General features: G+C 36.8%; 1 non-coding gene and 1 pseudogene across 1 annotated transcript; both read left to right on the forward strand.

Moving 5' to 3' along the window:
• The first annotated feature begins 5,478 nt into the window (after nucleotides 1–5,478).
• LOC119036398 (olfactory receptor 6C65-like) lies at nucleotides 5,479–7,647 on the forward strand (annotated as a pseudogene).
• Nucleotides 7,648–17,340: 9,693 nt separating this feature from the next.
• LOC119036416 (5S ribosomal RNA) lies at nucleotides 17,341–17,459 on the forward strand. Its single transcript, XR_005079988.2, has one exon. It is a non-coding gene; the product is annotated as a 5S ribosomal RNA (ribosomal RNA).
• The last annotated feature ends 1,415 nt before the right edge of the window (nucleotides 17,460–18,874 follow it).

The raw sequence follows: 18,874 nt of genomic DNA on the forward strand, positions 1-18,874 counted from the left end.
TGTAGGAGAGAAGCCACAAGTTGCTGCATATTTGAGTAGGTGGAAGCAGAGAACAACAGGATAACCAAAAGAGGCTGCACCATTGAAAGTCACAGGCATTCCACCACAAAAGTTCATACCATAAACCCAGGGTGTCAAAACAGATTAATCTAAGAAGCTGAGGCTAACAAGAAGAGTCTCACAAACAATGGGAAGACAAAGAAACAATCCCCAAATGAAAGGAAAGGAGGAATCCTCAGAAAGAATGCTAGATGAAACAGAGGCAAGTCAACTATCAGATACTGAATTCAAAGCACTGGTGATCAGGAAGTTCAAAGAGCTCACAATCAGCTACCAGAAACTACAGGGAAGTTACAATGATCTCACTGTGAACTATATCAACATGAAAAAGGAAATGGAAATTATTAGCAAGGGCCAAGAGGAAATGAAGAATACAATTTCTGAATTAAAAAGCACGGTGGAAAGCATTAAAAATAGGGTGGATGAAACAGAAGATCGGATTAGTGAATTGGAGGACAAAGTAGAAAGCATCTCACAGAAAGAACAGGAAAGGGAAAAGAGGCTCAGAAAGAATGAAGAGAGATTAAGAGAAATGCAAGACAATATGAAACGTAATAATATCCGAATAATAGGAATACCAGAAGGAGAAGAAGAAGAACAAGGGATAGAAAACATATTTGAAAGAGTAAAGAGAGAAAATTTCCCTAATTTGACAAAAGAAAAAGTCACACAAATCCAGGAATCTCACAGAGTCCCATTCAAGAGGAACCCAAAGAGGCCCACTTCAAGACACATCATCATTAAAATGGCAAACTTCCAAGACAAAGAGAGAATCTTAAAGGCAGCAAGGGAGAAAAAAGAAATAACATACAAGGGCGTCCCAATAAGGTTAGCCACTGACTTCTCAATGGAAACACTCCAAGCAAGAAGAGATTGGCAAGAAATATTCCAAGTAATGAGAAACAGAGGCCTACAACCAAGGCTACTTTACCCAGCAAGGCTCTCAATCAAGATAGAAGGCCAAATAAAGAGCTTCCAAGACAAAAGAAGTCTAAAAGAATTTGCTGCCACCAAGCCAGCTCTACAAGAAATACTAAAAGGTCTGCTTTAAGGAAAGGAAGGAAAAGAGACAGACAGAGAGGAACACAGGTACAAAAATGGCAATGAATAAGTACCTATCAATAATATCCTTAAATGTAAATGGATTAAATGCTCCAATCAAAAGACACAGAATAGCGTCATGGATAAGAAAATATGACCCACACATATGCTGCCTACAAGAGACCCACCTCAGGACAAAAGACCATCACAGACTAAAAATCAAAGGCTGGAAACAAATTTTCCAAGCAAATGGACAAGAAAAAAAAGCTGGGGTAGCAATTCTCATATCAGACAAAATAGACTTCAAAAAAAGAGCCATAAAGAGTGACCCAGAAGGTCACTTCATAATACTCAAGGGAAGAATCCACCAAGAAGACATTAACATCATAAATATATACGCACCCAACATAGGAGCACCAAAATATATAAAGAAAATCTTAGAGGAATTCAAGAAAGATATAGACAGCAACACAATTATAGTGGGGGATTTTAACACCCCACTATCAAAAATGGACAGATCTTCCAAACAAAATATCAACAAAGACATTGTGGCATTAAACAACACCCTTGATGAAATGGACCTAACGGATATATACAGAGCTCTTCACCCCAAAGAAGCTAAATACACATTCTTTTCAAATGCACATGGTACATTCTCAAAGATAGATCACATGATAGGGCACAAAACAAGCCTCAACAAATTGAAGAATATTGAAATCATACCAAGCATTTTCTCTGACCATAAGGGACTGAAACTGGAAACCAACCCCAAAGGAAAAAACCCAAAACACCCAAAATCATGGAGACTGAACAGTATGCTATTAAACAATGAATGGGTCAAGAATGAAATTAGGGAAGAAATCAAAAAGTTTCTGGAAACAAATGAAAATGATCACACAACAACCCAAAATTTATGGGATACAGCCAAGGCAGTCCTGAGAGGGAAGTTTATAGCAATACAGACCTACCTAAAGAAAACAGAAACATTTCAAACAAATGAACTTACTCTACGCCTACAAGAACTCGAGGAACAACAACAAAAACAGCCCAAAGCAAGTAGAAGGAAGGAAATAACTAAGATCAGAGCAGAACTAAATGACATAGAGACTAAAAGTACAATTCTAAAGATCAATGAATCCAGGAGTTGGTTCTTTGAAAAAATAAACAAAATAGACAAGCCTTTAAGTAGGCTCATCAAGAAAAGAAGGGAACGGACACAAATAAACACAATCAGACATGAAAGAGGAGAGATTACAACTGACACCACAGAAATAGAGAGGATTGTAAGAAATTACTATGAAGAACTGTATGCCAAGAAATTTGAGAACCTAGGGGAAATGGACACATTTCTAGAAAAATATAATCTCCCAAAACTCAATGAAAAAGAAGTAGAACACCTGAATAGACCAATAACAGCAAAAGAAATTGAAGCAGTAATCAAAAAACTCCCATCACACAAAAGCCCTGGACCAGATAGATTCACAGGAGAATTCTACAAAGCATTTAAGGAAGAGCTAACCCCCATTCTTCACAGACTATTCCAAAAAATACAAAAGGATGGAAAACTCCCTAACTCCTTTTATGAAGCCAGCATCATCCTAATTCCAAAACCAGATAGAGATACAACAAAGAAAGAAAACTTCAGGCCAATATCGCTGATGAACATAGATGCTAAAATCCTCAACAAAATATTAGCAAATCGCATCCAACAATATATCCAAAAGATAATACACCATGACCAAGTGGGTTTCATCCCAGGGATGCAAGGATGGTTCAACATTCACAAAACAGTAAATGTAATTCATCACATAAACAAAAGCAAAGACAAAAACCACATGATCATATCAATAGACGCAGAAAAAGCTTTCGATAAGGTACAACACCCATTTATGATAAAAACACTCAGCAAAATGGGAATAGAGGGAACATTCCTCAATATAATAAAGGCCATTTATGAGAAACCTACAGCCAATATCATACTCAATGGACAAAAACTAAAAGCTTTTCCACTAAGATCAGGAACAAGACAAGGATGTCCACTTTCACCACTCCTATTCAATATAGTATTAGAAGTTTTGGCCACAGCGATCAGGCAGGAAAAGGAAATAAAAGGCATCCAAATAGGAAAGGAGGAAACAAAATTGTCACTGTTTGCAGATGACATGATAGTGTACATGGAAAATCCTATAGACTCTACCCAAAAACTGCTCAAACTAATTAATGAATTTGGCAAAACAGCAGGATACAAAGTCAATATCCAGAAATCAAAGGCATTTTTGTATACAAACAATGAATCAGCAGAAGCAGAAATCAAGGAAAAAATCCCATTCGATATAGCAAAAAGAAAAATAAAATATCTGGGAATAAACCTAACCAAAGAGGTAAAAGACCTGTATGCAGAAAACTACACAGCACTGAAGAAAGAAATCAAGGAAGACACAAACAAATGGAAACATATACCGTGTTCATGGATTGGAAGAATTAACATCATCAAAATGTCCATACTACCCAAAGCAATATACAGATTCAATGCTATACCTATTAAAGTACCAATGTCGTATTTCACAGACATAGAACAAACACTTCAAAAATTTATATGGAATCATAAACGAGCCCGAATAGCAGCTGCTCTTTTGAGAAAGAAGAACAAAGTAGGAGGGATCACAATACCTGATATCAAACTGTATTACAAAGCCACTGTAATCAAAACAGCCTGGTACTGGCATAAAAACAGGCACATAGACCAATGGAATAGAACAGAGAGCCCAGAAACCAACCCAACCCTCTATAGTCAATTAATATTCGACAAAGGGGGCAGTAACATAAAATGGAGTAAAGATAGCCTCTTCAGCAAATGGTGTTGGGAGAACTGGACAGCTACGTGCAAAAAAATGAAACTTGAGCACCAACTTACACCATACACCAAAATAAATTCAAGGTGGATAAAAGACTTAAATATAAGCCATGACACCATTAAAGTCCTAGAGGAGAACATTGGCAAGAAAATCTCAGATATTCCACGCAGCAACATTTTTACAGATATGTGCCCTAGAGCAAGGAATATAAAGGAAAGAATAAACAAATGGGATCTTATCAAAATAAAAAGCTTCTGCATGGCTAAAGAAAACAGTATTAAATTAAAAAGACAACCAACTGTATGGGAAAACATATTTGCCAATGATACCTCAGACAAAGGTTTAATCTCCAAAATATACAAAGAACTTACACGACTCCACTCTAGGAAGACATCAAACCCAATTAAAAAATGGGAAAAGGACTTGAACAGACACTTCTCTAAAGAGGACATACAGAACATCCAGAGACACATGAAGAGATGCTCAATATCGTTAGCTATCAGAGAGATGCAAATTAAAACCACAATGAGATACCACTTTACACCAGTCAGGATGGCTATAATAGACAAAGCAACAAACAACAAATGTTGGAGAGGGTGTGGGGAAAAGGGGACCTTAGTTCACTGTTGGTGGGATTGTAGACTGGTACAACCATTATGGAAAACAGTATGGAATTTTCTCAGAAAAATAAAAATTGACCTGCCTTTTGACCCAGCAATTCCACTGCTAGGATTATACCCCAAGAATCCTAAAACATCAATTTCAAAGAACCTATGCACCACAATGTTCATAGCAGCACAATTTACAATAGCCAAGAGTTGGAAGCAACCTAGGTGCCCATCAGTAAATGAATGGATCCAAAAATTGTGGTACATATACACCATGGAATTTTATGCAGCAGAGAGAAAGAAGGAGCTACTACCTTTTGCAACAACATGGATGGAACTGGAAAGCATTATGCTGAGTGAAATAGGCCAGGCATTGAAGGACAAATACCATATGATCTCACCTTTGACAGGAAGCTAAAGAATAAAACAAATAAGCAAATAGAATAAAAACAAAGCCGCTGAAATAGAGAACAAGTGGGCAGCGACCAGAGGGGAGAGGGAAGGGAACTTAAGGGGAAAAAGGGGGAGGGATTTTGAGGAACAAGTATGAATGACACAGAGATGAGGACTTGGGGGGGGGGAATGGGAGGGAGGAGGGGAGACCGGGCGGGGGGGGGGGGGGAAGAGGGAAAAAAAAATGTGCTTGAAAAGTAACCAAATAAAATTATTAAAAAAAAAAAAAAAAGTTTAAATAGATTGAAAAAATGTACTTGAAAAGTAACTAAATAAAATTTAATATAAAAAAAAGAATAAATTTTAGCCTTGGATCCTAAAAATAAATAAATAAATAAATAAATAAATAAATAAATAAATAAATAAATAAATAAATAAAATAGAATTCCTCCAAGTGAAAAAAAAAAAGTTTACATCCATGGTTATTTTAACTTACTGACTAAAGAATTCAGAGTTTAGCCATGCCCAATAAGACATCAGTTAGCAAATTCATTCTTCTGGGACTTAGTTACAATATGTGATATTCTTCTTTCTACTGTTCACCTACTTGTTCAGCATGAATAGAAACATGACCGTCACCATGTTAACAATAATTCCCATGCATTTCTCCCTCAGGAATTTCTCTTCCTTAGAAATTCCATTCACAACTGTATTTATTTTCAGGTTTCTGGTCAGTAACACTACAAGAGACACAACTATTTTCTATAATGCTTTGATGACACAATTTTTTAATGCTTCTGGGCTCCACAGACTTTTTTCTTCTGACTGTAATGTCCTATGATTGTTATGTAGCTATCTACAAACCTCTACATTACATAACTATCATGACTAACAAAGTCTATAACAAACTTAAAATTAGCTCCTGGCTAGCTGCTTTCCTTATTGTCTGTCCCTCTGTCAGTATGGGCCTCCAGCTGGATTTCTGTGACTCCAGCATTATTGACCACTTGTGATTTTCCTCCTATGCTGCTAATTGCTTCCACAAAGTTTCTACAGATTATGGCATTTTTCTTAGCAGTATTCATACTCATGGTAACTTTGGCCTTGGTGATTCTTGCTTAGACACTCATCCTCTGAATAATTCTGAAGATGCCTTCTGCCCAGCAAAGGAAAAAGTCCTTTTCCCCTTGTTTCTCTCATATGATTGTGCTTTCCATTTTTTAAATTTTTTTAAAGGTTTTATTTACTCTTAACAAATGGAATATTATTAAAATAAAAAGCTTATGCACAGCTAAAAAAAAAGCATTAAAATGAAAAGAAAACCAGCAATATGGGAAAACATATTTGCCAATGATACCTCAGACAAGGGTTTGATCTCCAAAATATAAAAAGAACTCACACAACACCACTCCAGGAAGACAAAGAATCCAATTAAAAAATGGGCAAAGGACATGAACAGACCATTCTCCAAGGAGGATATACAGAGGACCCAAAGACACATGAAAGGATGCTCAGCATCACTAGCCATCTGAGAGATGCAAATTAAAACCACAATGAGATACCACTTCATACCGGTCAGAATGGCCACCATAAACAAAACAACAAACAAGAAGTCCTGGAGACGATGTGGAGAAAAGGGAACCCCAGTGTGCTGTTGCTGGGACTGCAGACTAGTGCAACCATTATGGAAAACAGTATGGAATTTCCTCAGAAAACTAAAAATGGAACTGCCTTTTGACTTGGCAATCTCACTGCTAGGATTATATCCTAAGATACCTGAAACACCAGTTCAAAAGAACCTATGCACCCCAACGTTCACAGCAGCAAAATTTACAGTAGGCAAGTGCTAGAAGCAACCTCAGTGTCCGTCAGTAAATGAATGGATCCAAGAACTATGGTTCATTTACACCATGGAATACTATACAGCAGAAAGAAGGAAGGAACTCCTACACTTCACAACAGCATTGTTGGAACTGGAGAGCATTATGCTGAGTGAAATAAGCCAGGCGTTGAAATACAAATACCATATGATCTCACCTTTAAGTGGAACCAAATCAACAAAACAGACCAGCCAGTAATAATAACCAGAGACATTGAAATTAAGAACAAATGGACAGTAACCAGAGGGAAGATGGGAAGAAATAATGGGGAAGGGAAAGGTGAAGGGCTTTCAGGAACAACTATAAAGGACATACGGACAAACCCAAGGGAGGATTGATTCAAGGGAGGGACATGGGGATGGTTGGGGTGGGTGGGGAGCAGTGGGGGGAAAGGCAGACAACTTGTACTTGAACCACAATAAAATTTTTAAAAGGAAAAATAAAATATTAAAAAATAAATATTTTATTTATTCATTTTTAGAGAGAGGGGTAAAAAGGGAGAAAGAGAGGAAAAGAAACATCAAGGTGTGGCTGCCTCTCACGAAACCCTTACTGGAGACCTGCCCTGCAACCCAGGCATGTGTCCTGACTGGGAATTGAACTGGAGACCCTTTGGTTTGCAAGCCATGCTCAATCCACTGAGCCGCAACAGCCAGGGCTGGTTTCCATTTCTTATAGGAATTTCCATTTCTTAAGGGAAATGTGCAAAAACCTACAAAAGAATACGTGGCTTTGGGCCAAGGCATAATAGTACTTAATCCCTCTGCTGATCCCATAGTGAATCCTTTTATTTATCCTTTAAGGAACTAGGAGTTGACATAGGCCCCTGAAGATTTCGCCAAAAAAATACTACCAAGCTATTATAAAATAATACACTGTTATAAATAATACACTAACTATTATAAAATCTGTAACTGAAACAGCAAATAAACCACACATAAGTACAAATCATTGTTCTAGGTGATAGGAATACAAAGGGAATAAAGAATGCAAAAGTTTTCACCATTGTGAGGGGAAGTATTAATCAGTTAACAACTAAAAAAGTAAATTACTTGGTATATTAATGATGGTACATGTTATGAAAAGACTAAAACACTTTAAGCGAATAATATTGGATGGTCAAAGACTTCAAAGTGATTTTATGGTCCTCTCTTAATTTCATTTTTCTACATTCAAATATATTTTTCTGTATTCTTTATCTTTTTTTTTCTGAAAATTTCCCAGGTCTATAGAGCCATCTGTTTTACACAGGTAAAACATAAAGAGATTGTGAGGTGTGAACTTAAATAAGTTCTGGTCTTTAATTTCAAAATATGAATAGCAAACTCTAGATAACCTATTTAAATCTTACATCAAAATAAAATGCCAGCAACCCAGAGCTAATTAATGGAATGGAGCCAAGCTTCAAGGCTTAGAGGTCTATGTTTCATGATGATGTCTGGCAATGGACTGACTCTTATTCTATTGAATCAGACATTCAGGATCTGTACAGGGAAATAAATAATTGATGAATAATTATCTCTGAATATGAAAATGGGTTATTTTAAGCTGTCAGGTACTTTCCCAGAAACTCTGCTCCATCAGAAATATTTATTTAGATCTTTTCAGATTACACATGTTCTATTAAACAACAAACTGGAATTATGAGAGGCTACAGCAGTCCTGGAGGGTAATCTCTCGTGAGTGCTATAAATCTCTCGTGGTTTTTAGGAATGATTGCTTTTATACTAAATGCAGTGGCATTTTTAGACATAGCATATTATCAGAAAATAGAAGTCAGAAATCATAAAAACGCAGGCCACAAAGTTACTGAAATCAAGGCAGGATTTTTACACACCTATTTAACATGAACATAAGGACCAGAGAACACATCTATTGGTACTCAAATAGACAAATCATCTGCCTGCTGTTTTCAAACAATAACCCTAAGTACTCCCTCTATTAAACTAGTAGGATTGAGAATATTGAAGTTAAAGGTAAAATTCAAAACCCTAATAATTAAAAAATAAAAACTCAGTGCATAAAAACAAAGAAAATAAAGATAAAGTAGAAATCAGCAAAAATAAAGAATAGTAAGTTAGATGCAAAGACTAATTACTAAAAAGAAAAACTTTTGCAATTATAATATAAAAATGTGAGGAAAACATAAATCTTATAAATTTATAATATTTTAAGTAATAAGAAAACAGAAAAATTGTATAATTATATGATACTTATACAATTATGTTATTACACGCAATTATATACAACATTTTTAATTTTTTAGGATGTAGCATTAATTAGCAAATATTTCTAAGGCAACAGATAATCTGAATATACATTTTAACAATGGAAGTACTAAAAATAAACAAAGTTCCAAGAATTATGCTTTCAAAATACATAAACTATTAATGTTTTGGTGAGAGCTTCCACAAACTAGTTTATTAAAGTATACCAGAGTTCACTAACTAGAACACACTGTGAATGGAATTAAAAACCTTCATAAATTCAATGGACTAGGCTTTGAACTTTATACATGTTTTGAGTTTTGATACTTAACAACAGGGTCTGTAATCCTATAACTTTGCAAAACATTGGTGTGGGTTATCATTTAAAATTATCGGGAGGGGTTAAGAAAGTTTTTCTAATCTTAAACATCACAGAAATGATGAAAGTATTTATAATAAAATCTGAGGAAGGGAAGATGGCAGCAAGGTAGGTGTAAGCTGAACACACTTGACCATGCACCCAACTGGGACACCTAATCAGTCTTCTGAAGAATAGGGTGAACAGCCAACAGAATCCCAGTTTATACAAAATTTGGAAGCCAAAGATTGCAGAGGATTGTCTGTTGAAAAACAGACGATAAGGAGATTGTGTAGGAACAATAAGTGAGTCCCTGGGACCCTGGCCAATGCCATGGCTGCTGGGGTCTCTGGCCTGGTACCAGGGATGGCGGCTGCTGCAGGAGCTTTGGAGGAGAGCCAGATCAGCAATTATAACTTCACAGTTCTCTCCCTTTCCAGAGCAGGGAAGTCAGTCCTGCATCAGGAGTCACCTGGATACTTGAAGTCACTAGGACAGGTAAAGACACAGTGAGAAACACACAGAGGTGGTGTTCCCCAACTGGGACTGTGGTTGCTGACTGGGACAGTATCAGAGAAATTAGGGAGCTGGGTGACATCTGGATATGTGAGAAGAGTTGGGCTGTCTTGGTGCAAACAAGGGGAATTTGCTCAAAAAGATTCTCAGCCGCTGTTCAAGGAACTCTCATGTGCAGTGGCCAGAACAGCAAAGAGGGAAGAGGGGTGCAAGTTGCTCCCACTGAGTGCACCTCACAGACTAATCAATGAGCCACACAATGAGGTGGATTAAAGGCTCCGGCCTGGTGCATATGGACAGTGGGGACCACGCAGCACTCTAAGGGCTTGGGCTGGAGTCTGGACACCTGTGAATATTGGAGCCCAGACTGAGCCTCCAACAAAGAACCACAGGAAAGGCAAAAAGAACCCCCAAAATGAGCCCAGCCCTTCTCTGCCTGCAGCATCCAGGAAGACCAGCAGAACCCCTAAGTGGGTTCAATGTCAACAAGAGGCTTTTTTGCTTTTCTTTTTCATTTTTTCTTCCAAGTGTAAGACAATGGGGCCTGCAGCTGTGAAAAGATCAAATAGAGCTTCAGAGAGAGATCAGAAGGCTAATGCCAATAGCTGAGACAAAATTCACTTTGCTGTCCTACAGAAGTGGCATTTTATTTTTTACTGTTTATTTTTATTTTTTTGTATTATGATTTTATTATAATTATTTTATTTTTTATTCTCTTCCTTCCATTTACTTTTTTGGTTTGATTTCATTGATTGACTGGTTTTCTTTATTCTGCCTTTCACATTGCATTTTAATCTATTCCTTCACTTCACTCATATTCCAATAACACACTACCTTTGGCCTTTTATTTCTTTTTTTTTAATTCAGATCATGTATTTCATTCCATATTATCGTTGTTCCCATTCCTACATTCCCACACAGCACACTTCCCTGGTCTCAGTCCATTTTACTATCTTCCTGAACTTTATTACTGCTGTGATTAACTTCATTCTTTCCCACACTATGCCAAGTTGCTATTGCTTACTCTCACTATATCTCACCATCTAACCTGGCATAAGTGCGCTTCTTCCTGGAGTCAGCTCACATTCTTTTTCACCTCTAATAAGAGTCTTATCTCTTTTTCACCTTTTCAAAAAAAAGTGGCTACTTGGGTGAAATATCATGGTTATTGCTGTGCTTCTTCAAAGGATCTCCAATCTGTTTTCTACTTCTTGGTACTTTTAATCCCATAGAATACTCTCCCACTGTCGTAATCTACTCTGCTTTCATCCTGCATTAGATCAAATGCAAGATAAGGTGTGAGTTTTAAATACCAGTAAACCCACTGGAGAAGAGAACCCACCAAAAAAGGAGCCACCAATGTGCAAAACCCAATTGCAACAAGACAGGTCTCTTAAATGGAAAAAAGGGCAACCCTAAAATATGCACACAAGGAGATCAAAGAGCCACATCCCCGAGTCCCACAGAATTCCTACCATAGAAGTTCACCCTACGGAGACAGCTAGCAAAGCACAGCATCAGAAATGGAGAAACACATAAGAGTCACCTAAAATGGGGATAAAAAGAAAGAAACTGCAATTGAAAGGAATGGAAGACCCCCCCACTAAAAGAGCTATATGAATTGGAGGCAGCCAAACTCTCAGATGTAGAATTCAGATATAGAATATAGATATCAGATATAGAATTCAATTATATAGATATAGAATTAAAAAGGATGGTTATAAGAATGCTCAAGTATCTCACAGACAACTACAAGGAACTGAGTGAGAATTACTACAGTATGAAAAAGGAAATAGAAACTATAAACAAGAATCATGAAGAAATGAAGAACACAATTTCTGAAATAAAAAACACACTAGAAGGAATTACAAGCAGGCTGGATGAAGCAGAGGACCAAATACATGAACTGGAAAACAAGGTAGAAAGAAATACCAAGGTAGAGCAGCTGCATGAAAAATGACTTAAAAAATATGAAGATAGCTTAAGGGAACTGCAAGACAACATGAAAAGCAACAACATTCGAAACATAGGAATATCAAGAGAAGAAAAGGAGCAAGGAATAGAAAGTCTGAAAAAATAATGACAGAAAAATTTCTGATCTTGGAAAGGGAAAAAAAACCACACAATTTGAGGAAGCACAAAAGATCTCAATCAAGATGAACCCAAAGAGGGCCACTCCAAGACACATCATAATTAAAATGCCCAGTTTTAAAGAGAAAGCAGCAAGGGAGAAAACCAAAGGGTAACATACAAAGGAGTTCTGATAATGTTACATAATGGACCAATGAGGGAGATGATATAATATTACCAAATGGACCTCCCCTTTTCCCAGGGTCCCCCAGAACTATGTTCCCTTTGCCCACTGCCATGGAATTTTAGATCTTAATACCAGAGATTGGCTAAAAGGAAAGAAACTATTTATTCAAAACTTATACAGACTTAGAGAAATTACTTGATGTCTTTGTTAAAATCCCAAGTCCCTTAAAACACCCACAAACACACATAGTCCTTCCTTCCCACCACTCTGCCCAGTCCGGGGTACCTTATCTCAGGAAAACAAAGAAGTCCATGGCTCAGCTACCTCCCAGTCCTTACCAGTAACCATGCTCAGCTGGCAGGCCTCCCACAGTTTCCAGCTCCATCAGCTGTGTTGCTGGAATCTCCTGTTCTTAATCCAAACCCTCGTTGGTTTGGATAGCACCTCCTCATGGCCCACCAGCAAGAGTACTTTTACCCCTTTCCTTCCCACAATGTCTCTCCTGCATTTTTCCAAACTGCTAAGAGAGAGCTCAGCATTGCTGCTACACCTTGCTTTCAGCTGCTTAAGCTTCATGGCAAAGGGATCATCAAAGCATAGTGATTCCAACCTGCATGTGCCAGGGTATAAATCCTGGCACCAATCTTCCCCTGCATCCCCATTTCCAACTCCTCCCTCAATTGGCTACAACTGCTAGCAGACCCATATTTTTCCAGCTTTTCTGGGCTGCCATAGTAAGTCCAAGAATGCATGGTCCCATGGCATGGGGCGATGCCCGCCCGGACTTACTATGCAGCCCTAAGTTCTCTAAGTTCTCTAAGCTCTAAGCTCTCATGCAGGTGCTAAAATCAGGGGGAGTTGCCTCCCAGTTACATGCTGGGTGGAAGTCACTCCCATCTCCCTGCCTAAAAGTATGGCCATAGCCATTTAGCATATCCATGAAACCAGTCACAAGTTGTAGATATGTTAAGTGACCATTCTCAAGGTTATTTGCAAAACTGTTGATATGTCAAATAACTCAATGGCCCTGCTCCATGTGTCTCATCACCCAGTTTAGACTTGTAGGGTGAGGACATCCTATATTTTTAATATTGCCTGGACATTTTGAGCTCTGGACCCCGCTACAAATCTCTCTTTTGGAAGGTCTCTGGCTGCACCCTGTTACAATAAGACTAATGGCTGATTTTTCAACAGAAATACTGCAAACCAGGAGATGTTGGCAAGAAGTATTCCAACTAATGAAAAGCAAAGGTGGGAAACCAAGACTACTCTACCCAGCAAGTCTCTCAATTGCAATGGAAGGTGAAATAAGGAGTTTCCCAGATAAAAGAAGGCTGAAACAATACTCCTCCACCAAACCAGCACTGCAAGATATGCTAAAGCAACTGCTATATGAAGAGGAAGGAAAAGAGTGAGAGAGAAACACAGATACAAATGGGGGAAAGTACCTATGAATAACTACCTATCAATAATAACCTTAAACATTAATGGATTAAATGCTCCAATCAAAAGACATACGGTAGCTGAATGTATAAAAAACATGATTCACACATATACTTCCTAGAAGAGACCTACCTCAGAAAAAAGACCTACACAGACTAAAAGTGAAGGGTTGGAAAAAAATATTCCAAGCAAATGAATAGGTAAATAAAAAAACCTGGTGTGGCAATACTAATATCAGACAAAATAGACTTCAAAACAAAAGCCATAAAAACAGACACTAAAGGACACTTCATAATACTCAAAAGAAGAATCCATCACGAAGACATAAACATAGTAAATATATATGTACCCCACATAGGAGCACCCAAATACATAAGCAAAATCTTGGAGAACTTCAAAAAATATGTAGACAGCAACACACTTATACTAGGGGATTTTAACACCCCGCTACCCAAAATGGATAGATTGTGGCATTGACCAATGCCCTAGATCAAATGGACTTAACAATATACATAGAACCTTTCATCCCAAAGAAATAAAATACACATTTTTTCAAATGCACATGGAACATTTTCAAAGATAGACCACATCATAGGACACAAAACAAGTCTCAACAAATTCAAGAAAATTAAAATATATCAAGCATTTTCTCATACCTTAAGGGCCTGAAACTAGAAACCAACCTCAAGGAAAACTAAAAAATACTCAAATTCATGGAGATTGAACAGCATGCTATCAAACAATGAATGGGTCAAAATGAGATCAAGGAGGAAGTCAGAAAAGTTTTGGAAACCAATGAAAATGAATACACAAGACTCCATAATTTATAGGACACATCAAAAGCAGTCCTGAGAGGGAAGTGCATGGTGATACAGGCTTACCTAAAATGATAAAAACATTTCAAATAAACAACCTAACCCTACATCTACAAGAACAAAGACAGGCCAGAGCAAGTAGAAGGAAGGAAATAACTAAGATCGGAACTGAATTAAACAGATAAAGACTAAAATAACAATTTAAAGAATTAATAAATCCAGAAGCTGATTCTTTGAAAAGATAAAGAAAATTGACAAGCCTTTAAGCAGACCCATCAAGAAAAAAGAGAGGGAACCTTAATAAACACAATCAGAAAAGAAAGAGGAGAGACTACAACTGATACCACAGAAATGCAAAGGAGTGTAAGAAATTACTACAAACAACTATATGCCAAGAAATTTCAAAAGCTAGGAGAAATTGACCAATTTCTAGAAAAAAAGTAATCTTCCAGAACTGAATGAAGAAGATGCAGAAAGCCTGAACAGATCAAAACATTTGATGAAATCAAAACAGAAATAAAAAATCTCCTGTCACACAAAGGCCCTGTACCAGACAGTTTCACAGGAGAATTTCACAAAACATTTAAGGAAGAGCTAACCCCTATTCTTCACAGATTATTCCAAAGAATCTAAGATGACAGAAGACTCCCAAATTCTTTTTGTGAAGCTGGCATCATCCTAAATCCAAAACCAGATAAAGACATAGCAAAGAAAGAAATCAATAGGCCAATATCACTGATGAACATAGATGCCAAAATCCTCAACAAAATATTGGCAAACCACATCCAGCAACACATTAAAGAGATCATACACCATGATCAACTGGGATTCATCCCAGGGATGCAAGAATGGTACGATATCCACAAGTCATTAAATGTAATACATCACATAAACAAAAGGAAAGACAAAAATTACATGATCATACCAATAGATGCAGAAAAAGCATGATAAGGTACAGCATCTATTTATGCTGAAAACACTCCGCAAAGTGGGAGTAGAGGGAGCATACCTCAACATAATAATGCCCATATATAAGAAACCTATAGCCAACATCATACTCAAGAGGCAAAACTAAAAGCTTTCCCACTAAGATCAGGAAAAGACCACTTCCATTCAACGTATATTGGAAGTCCTAGTCACAGCAATCAGACAGGAAAAAGAAATAAAAAGCATCCAAATTGGAAAGCAGGAGGTAAAACTGTCACTGTTTGCAGATGTTATAATAGAAGATAGTATAGACTCCACCAAAAATTTCTTGACCTAATAGGTGAATTTGGCAGAACCACAGGATTCAAAGTCAATATTCAAAAATCAAAGGCATTTTTGTACACTGGCAACAAAATATCAGAATCAAAAATCAGGAATAAAAAAATCCCATTTGATACAGCACCAAGATAAATAAAGTACCTAAGAATAAATCTTATGAAGGAGGTAAGAGACCTGTAGTCAGAAAACTACAGAACACTGAAGAAAGAAATTAAGGAAGACACAAATAAATGGAAGTGTATACTGTGTTCACAGATTAGAAGAATTTACATAATCAAAATGCCCATACTACCCAAAGCAATAATAGATTAAACACTGATTACATTATTGATGTTTAATAATATTATTTATTAAAATACCAATGATATATTTCACACATATAGAACAAATATTTCAAAATTTTAAATGGAACCATAAATGACCCAGAATATCTGCAGCAATTTTGAGAAAGAAGAACAAAACAGGAGGGATCACAATTCCTGGAATCAAACTATATTACAAACTCACTGTAATCAAAACCGTATGGTACTGGCATAAGAATAGACACATAGAACAATGAAACAGAATTGAGAGCCCAGAAATAAACCCAAGTCTCTATGGTCAATTAATATTTGACAAAGGGGCAGAAGCTTAAAATGGAGTAAAATATAGCCTTTTCAACAAATGGTGTTGGAAGATCTGGATGGCTACATGCAAAAAATTGAAACTCTATCACCAGTTTATACCATACACAAAAAGAAGTTCAAGGTGGATAAAAGACTTAAATATAAGTCATGACACCATAAAAGTCCTAGAGGAGAACATAGGCAGGAAAGTCTCAGATATTCCATGCAGCAATAGTTTCACCAATATGTACCCTGGAGCGGAGACATAAAGGAAAGAATAAACAAGTGGGACTTCATCAAAATAAAAAGCTTCTGCACAGCTAAAGAAAACAGCAGTAAAATGAAAAGGGAACCAGCTATGAGAAAATGTATTTGCAAATGATACTTCAGACAAGGAAATGATCTCCAAAATATATAAAGAACTCACACAACTCCACTTCAGAAAGACAAACAACCCAAGTAAAAAATGGGCAAAGGATCTTAACAGACACTTTTCTAAGGAGGACATACAGAGGCTCCAGAGACATATGAAAGGATGTTCAGCATCTCTAGCCATCAGATGGTTGTAAATTAAGACCACAATGAGATACCACTTCACACCAGTCAGACTGGCCATCACAAACAAATCAACAAACAACAAGTGCTGGAATGGTTGTAGAGAAAAGGAAACCCTAGTACACTGTTGGTGGGAGTGCAGACTGGTGTAGCCAGTGTGGAAAACAGTATGGAGTTTCCTCCAAAAATTAAAAATGGATCTGTTCTAAACCCAGAGATTCCACTTGTGAGAATACATCCAAATAAATCTGAAACACTAATTTGAAAAAATATATGCATCTCATGTTCATTGCAATGTTATCAATATTTAAAATAGCCAAGGTTTGGAAGCACCCATCCAGGAGATGAATGGAACCTGTGGGACATATACACAATGAAGTATTATTTGGCCATTAAAAAAAGGAAATCTTTCTTTTTGGGACTGTATGAATGGACCTTGAGAACATTATGCTAAGTGAAATAAGCCAGTCAAAGAAAAACAGTCTACGACCATACCACCCTGAACACGCCCAATCTCGTCTGATCTTGGAAGCTAAGCAGGGTCGGGCCTGGTTAGTACTTGGATGGGAGACCGTCTGGGAATACCAGGTGCTGCAGGCTTTCTAAGGGAGGTGGAAATGGGAGGGAGGTGGGGAGCACGGGGAGGGGGGCTGGGGGCTGGGATGGGAGTAAAAGACAGAAAACTGTACTTGAAAAATAATTAAATAAAAATGAAAAAAAGAAAGAAAAACAAATACCATGATTCAATTTATATGTGGTATCTAATGAATAAAAAACCAAACTAAATAGAAATCCAATCATAGATACATTGAACAGACCAACAAAAAACACACAGACACTAAAAACAGTACAGTGATAGAAAGGCAGTGCGGAGAGGTGGATAAATGGTGGTGGAAAGAGACTTGACTTTGGGAAGCAAATGCATGGTGCAATATGCAATGATGGGTTAGAGAGCTGTACCCTTGAAAGCTGCATGATTTTATTAGCCTTGATAAATTCAATTAAAAATATCAATGCTAGAAATGCATATGCTAATATCAAACAGTTACTTATTGCTTAAAACAAAGATTTTTTAGGTATCAAGTGCTTAAAATTTTATTTATTGTATACATATATAAATTTTATATATTGTGTATAAAGATATATGAAGACAACTTTAAAATGAGAAGATGCATATTGTAATTTTCTAAAATTATATATAGCAATAAAGGCTCTAATAATTCAATTACTAACTGAACCTCTGTTTTTGAAGTACCATTATGATTATACAAAAGTAATTTAAATATCCTAGTGTTCACTCTTAATGAATTCAACAATAAGATGCTTTTTCAAAGAAGTTATATTTTTAGCATTGAATTTATTCATTATGAAATGAACTGTGCTTAATTTCCGTATTAGTAAAGAATAGATTTGGTACACATTATTAAAACTTACAGTAGGTTTATGCTACTGTTGAAAATTATACAGAAATGTTAAGGTGAAATTTGAGATCCTTATTAAATTTAGATGTGTACTAGTTATATAGCATAACTGATGAAAAAAATACTTCTTAAGAAAATTTTAACCAGACAATCGCGGTTCGATTCCCAGTCAGGGCACATACCGGGGTTGCACACCGGTTCCCTGCAGGCCACTTCCCAGCAGGGGACGCATGAAAGGCAACCATACATTGATACTTCTCTCCCTCTCTCCTTCCCTTCCCCTCTAAGGAAAAATAAATAAATAAATAAATAAAATTTAAAAAAAAAAAAAAGAAAATTTTGCCTGGAATAAGATACCTCAAGCATCTTCAATAACTTTAAATGTTTCATAGATAATGAAATCAGATATTCTTTCCTTACTAGTCCTCTACTTGTTTTCTTTCATATTTTAAACTGATTGTCCAGGGTTTTCAAAATGATACATGAGCCAGAGGAATATGAACATCTGAAAATGTTGGTTCATTTTTGCTAAGTGCTCCCAGTTCCAAATATCTGGCCAGCATTCTGCTGGATAACTTTCTCAAACTTCTCCTG

The sequence above is a fragment of the Artibeus jamaicensis genome, unplaced genomic scaffold (genome assembly GCF_021234435.1).
Source record: "Artibeus jamaicensis isolate MK-2021 breed Jamaican fruit bat unplaced genomic scaffold, CSHL_Jam_final contig_233, whole genome shotgun sequence".
NCBI classification, from domain to species: domain Eukaryota; kingdom Metazoa; phylum Chordata; class Mammalia; order Chiroptera; family Phyllostomidae; genus Artibeus; species Artibeus jamaicensis.